Genomic DNA, 6,000 nt, shown 5'->3' with positions numbered 1-6,000 from the left:
AGGATTGTCATACCCGGGACTGACTGGTGGAGGCGCTTAACCACTGGGGTGTTGTGGAAAGGATAGTGATCTGTGGTATCACACGAGGCTCCTGACTAGGGCGCAACCCTAGTACCGGTCGTGGAGTGGCCTAACCAGCATCGCTGATTTGGAACCTGCCAGCTATCTGCTGGACTTGTGGTTGACGGCCTCCACGACGGTGCCCCCAGTGGAACTGTGTTTTGGCTGGCCTGTGGCCGGGGTAGACTCAAGATTCTCGAAGTATTCGTCGTGAGGCCACGAGAGCACCAAGAGCTTGGCACCGTGAAGATCCAGAGTCATCAGAGGAAGACAACCGTGTAGATAATAGTGTTTATACCCCCCCCCCCCCCCCCCCGTGTAATCTTCTTACATATATTTATTGGTGAAGATGTTAATTATAATATTAAGTTTTTGCCTTTCTTTCCCTTCCCCTTTTTTATTTACTTGCGTTATGGATCACATCCCTTGAAAGCCACTACTGGCTTGGGGCCGGATACCCTTCCTCTAACAACACCAGAGTAAGAACCCAGTTGCGACCCGAGAGGGCCGTAACAGAGGTGAACAAACTTGTGACAAATACAAGACAGACACGGAACAATGGGTATTAATTGGAAACATGAAAGCATAAGAATGGAAGTAACTGCAAAGGGCCTATTAGCCCATACTTCCTCTTGATGCTTCTATATTGGTACGGAGTCTTGATGTGGGTAGAATAAAGTTGTGCATAATTGATGCACAACTATATTGTACCCACTTCAAGACTCCGTACCAATATAGAAGCATCAAGAGGAAGTATGGGCCAATAGGCCCTTTGCAGTTACTTCCATTCTTCCCTCTCATTTATCCAATTAATACCTATTGTTCCGTGTTCTGTCTTGTGTTGGTCAAAAGTTTGTTCACCTCATCCAAAACTGTTGCAACATATCACCTCACCGAAATGCGAGTATATGAGACAAGCTGTTTAGCGTTAGAATAAGTAAAACTCTGTTAAGTGTTTTCAGGTTACTGTTGTGTGTGTGTAAACTAAAGTCTTTGAAAATGCAATAAGTTATTACGAAACGCGTTCAAGCGTCGCGTCAGACTAGAAATAAAAATTAATTTTGGAGAATTGATTTTTCAGTTACAATCGACAGTAAAAAGAAACATAAGAAATATTGAGAAAATTCGTGTTAGAATTATTAATCTTACTTTTTCGGTCATATTTGACAACAGTTGTTTACAAGAAAGACTGCTACCAAAATATGCTAATATATATATATATATATATATATATATATATATATATATATATATATATATATATATATATATATATATATATATATATATATATATATATATATATATATATTAGCATATTATATATATATATATATTAGCATATTTATATATGCTAATATATAAAATATATATATTATATATTAGCATATATTATTTATTAACACACACACTGTGTGTGTGTGTGTGTGTGTGTTTGTATATGTGTGTGTGTGTGTGTGTGTGTGTGTGTGTGTGTGTGTGTGCGTGTGTGTGTATGCGCGTGTAAATCACAAAGAAATTAACATGTGATTAACAATGTGACAATGAGACAATGTCAGACCACGAAGGAAGGATTAAGACAGGAAATTCCTTAAGTACTTTCGAATTTAATAATACTTCTTCAGAAGGATACATCTGAAGGATTCACAGCATGAATTGCAGGCATATAATTGTGCATGAAAGACATACTCTTCCTGAATTGCTAATGGAGAGAACTGAAGGAGGGTTCTGGAGGAGGGCGCCCCAGCAATACAGGAGGGAGGTAATAAAGTTCACCCGACGCCCTCCGGCAACCAGCAGCCACTCCTGATGTATCAGCCACAGGGTGACGCCCCACACCAACACGCTCACCACCACCGCCACCCACAGCTTCCCTGCAAGATGACAGAAGTAATTTTAGAGCTATTTTGTGTACACACTAAAGGTTAAACCATAAGAAGGCAAGCACTGCTTTAATAATGTGCAACCCTTATATATTTAATATGAATTTCAGAACCTGTCCTCAGACCAGATCCATTACTGTGAGAAATCACGTCCCCCCTCAAACCATGTGGATAGTTATTTAGAAATTTATGATGGTCTGAAAGCATATTATAGTTCCAGGAAAATGCTATATGTAAACTTGGAGTGAACTTTTGTCCTAAACAGAGATTATTCTAAAGTTATAATTACTGTATTATAAATCGTTGGTTTATTATATAGTTAGGTATGCTGAAACCGTTTACTTTAGGGAATTTGGTTTTCTGCAAAACGAATTCGCAGGTACACTAAAATAGTTATCGAATTGCTCATTTCACATTACCATCAATAATACACTATTAACATAACCAAACATAATGAAACCTAACTTAAGAAAATAAATCCTGAAACTAAACTTAAATATCCATGAATAGATAGTTGATAATAATACTACTTATGTAGCCTTACTCAATCCATTCCCATGAGCGTATTTCCACCCAGAGGACAGGTTCGAGGCATATACGTACAGAAAACACAACTGGGATGTTTTCTAAGCATGTTGGAGAAAACCTCACTAAGTGATACGGAATGCATCGCAGAAGGTGCCATTGTTCCCTCCAAGAATCTTATTAGGAGAAACTACGTGTCTCATCCGGTGACCCCTCACACCTTACACTAATATTAAAACGAGACATACATGATTGTATTAAGAATATATTTTGAACGTATTTCAAGAACCATAGTAATTATAAAGGTCTTTATATGCAAAAATAAAGGAACAGAGGTATTACACTATTTCTGCCATCTTGTGTGTTGGCACCAGTGTGTGATGTCAGAGCCAGAGGTACTACACTGTTTCTGCCATCTTGTGTACTTACCTAGTTGTGTTTGCGGGGGTTGAGCTTTGGCTCTTTGGTCTCGCCTCTCATCCGTCAATCAACTGGTGTACAGATTCCTGAGCCTACCGGGCTCTATCATATTTACATTTGAAACTGTGTATGGAGTCAGCCTCCACCACATCACTTCCTAGTGCATTCCATTTACTAACTACTCTGACCCTGAAAAAGTTTTTTCCAATGTCTCTGAGTCTTATTTGGGTTCTCGGCTTCCACCTGTGTCCCCTTGTGCATGTACCACCGTGTTAAATAATCCATCTTTGGATTATGCATTTTTATGAGAATTATATGTAGTGATCATGTCCCTACGAGCTCTTCTGGCTTCCAGCGACGTGAGGTGCAGTTCACGCAGCTTTTCCTCATAACTCATGCCTCTTAGTTTGGGACTGGCCTAGTGGCATACCTCTGAACTTTTTCCTGCTTCGTCTTGAGCTTAACATGGTATGGGCTCCTTGCTGGGACTGCATACTCCAGGATTGGTCTTACATATGTGGTATACAAGGTTCTGAAGGATTAATTACACAGGTTTCTGAAAGCAGTTCTGATGTTAGCCAGCCTCGCATATGCCAACGATGTTATTCTTTTGATGTGGGCTTCAGGAGACAGGTTTGGTGTGATATCAACTCCTAGATCTTTCTCTGTGTCCGTTTCGTGAAGGCCTTCATCTCCCATTCGGTATCCAGTGACTGGTCTCCTATTTCCACCGCCTAGTTTCATTACCTTACATTTACTATGGTTTAACATTAGTGGCCATTTGTTGGACCATTCCTTCTGTCTGTCAAGGTCATCTTGTAGCTTCACACTATCTTTCTCTGTCATGTTCTTCCTCATAATTTTTGCACCTTCAGCAAACACTGAGAGATGTGAGTCTATTCCCTCTGGGAGATCATTTACGTATATCAGAAACAGTATAGGTCAAGGACTGATCCCTGTGGAACTCCACTGGTGACGCTCTGCCACTCTGAGGCCTTACCCCTCACAGTGACTCGCTGTCTTCTGTTGCTCAGGTACTCTCTTATCCAGTGGAGTACCTTCCCTTTCACTCCTGCCTGCATCTCCAGCTTGTGGTCTTTTATGTGAAACTGTGTGCTTTCTGGCAGTCCAGAAATATGCAGCCTGTCCAGCTCTCTTTATCTTGCCTGGTTTTTGTTGCCTGGTCATAGAAATCAATCAATCCTGTGAGGCTTGATTAGCCATCCCTGAACCCATGCTGATGTTGTGTTAAAAAGTTCTTTCTTTACACAACTTCCACTAGATTTTTTCGCACAATCTTCTCCATCACCTTGCATAGAATGCAAGTTAAGGACACTGGTCTGTAGTTCAGTGCCACCTGTCTTTCACCCTTCTTAAATATCGGAACTACATTAGCCGTCTTTCAAATTTTTGGCAATTCATTTGTCACTAATGATTGTTGTATACCATGGAGAGTAGCAGACACAGAGCTTCTGCTCCTTCCTTTAGGGTGAGATTCCATCCGGGCCTATAGCCTTTGTCGCATCCAAATCTAAAAGATGTTTCCTCACCTCCCTATTGGTAATCACAAACTCTTCGAATGTTGTCTGGTTAGATTCTCCCTCCCGTATCTCTGGGACTTCTCCTTGTTCTGAGGTGAAGATTTCCTGGAATTTTTTATTGAGTTTCTCGCACACTTCCTTGTCGTTTGTAATGAATCTTTTTGTTCCTCTCTTCAGTTTCATTTCCTGTTCCTTCACTGTTGTTTTTCTCCAGTTTTGGCTGTGCAGCAATTTTGGTTGAGTCTTTGCCTTGCTCGCCATGTCATTTTCATATTGCCTTTCCTGCCTCTCTTCTCTCCCTGACGTATTCATTCCTGGCCCTCTGGAATTTTTCTCTGCTCTCTAGTGTCCTGTTATTTTTACAGTTTCTCCACGCCCTTGTACTTAGTTGTTTTGCTAGCTTACATCTCTGATTAAGGGCCATGAGTTATTTTTTTAAACTTTGTTTAATGTCAACAAATCTTTTTTGACATGTTTTATATGGAAAGGGCTGCAATTGTTCCAAGTTTCAGTACATCAGCCTAAATAGAAAGGGAGATATATATATATATTTTTTCAACAAATATTAAACATTTTCAGTAAGTCCCTACAAACACAAGTTTCAAATATAATCATTCTATGACACTTTTCTGACACATTAGCATATATTAAAGGATCTAATGCTGCAGATTTTCCAAAATATATTTAGTTTTACTAATACAAATTGTCAAAGTTCCCTCCAAAAATTATGCAAATAAATCATGTTTATTGCTGTTATAAAATCAATATTTGAACTTAGAAAAAAACGCTGGCATCAGATTTTAGAGACAAACTTTACATATAAGGTGTAAGTTTCATGTAAATTGAATAAAAATGAAAGAGTAGGGACTACGTTTATGTTACTTGAAAAATAAATCATTAAAAATTAAAGTCTAAGGTGCTGCCATCTGTGGTTGAGGTTGACATCAACCAATTTCCTCCAAAATTAGCACCCTTACAGATAGGCATACGTGCAGTTAGGTGTATAAGTTTCATGCAAATGAAATAAGAAAAAAAAATATTTTTTTTTAACTTAATTAGTTTTATTAAAAAAATTATATATATTTTTAATGTATGCTATTGTGATAGCTGAGAGTCATATACATGATTTCAGTTAACACTTGTATTTGATGTTAATTTTTGACAATTTTGGAAATTTTTTGACACATAATTCAATATTTTTTCCCCTTCCTATTTATGCTACGATGCTGAGACTTGGACCAGATGAAACCCTTTTCATATACAACTCGTCAAAAAAGTTTGATTGAAATCGAACGAGTTTTCAATTATTGCATATTTTTGGCATATTTGGAACTAATGCCCCTTAACCAATTCAAGAACGCACACCCTAGTGCCCTTTCTGTGTACTCAGTAGTTACCCAAAACAGATTTGAACACTTGACAGAGGAGGACACTGACAATAGACCAGTGTTGGATGTTGATGGGACCCGGGTGAATTTGACCCAGACGAGACATAGAAAACCAAGGCAACATAAATCACAAGCATTGAATTGTACAGTGTCATGTGATGGTCCGCTTGTATTAGCCCTAGT

Source organism: Procambarus clarkii, chromosome 73 (genome assembly GCF_040958095.1).
Source record: "Procambarus clarkii isolate CNS0578487 chromosome 73, FALCON_Pclarkii_2.0, whole genome shotgun sequence".
NCBI classification, from domain to species: domain Eukaryota; kingdom Metazoa; phylum Arthropoda; class Malacostraca; order Decapoda; family Cambaridae; genus Procambarus; species Procambarus clarkii.
This window is presented reverse-complemented; position numbering follows the sequence as displayed.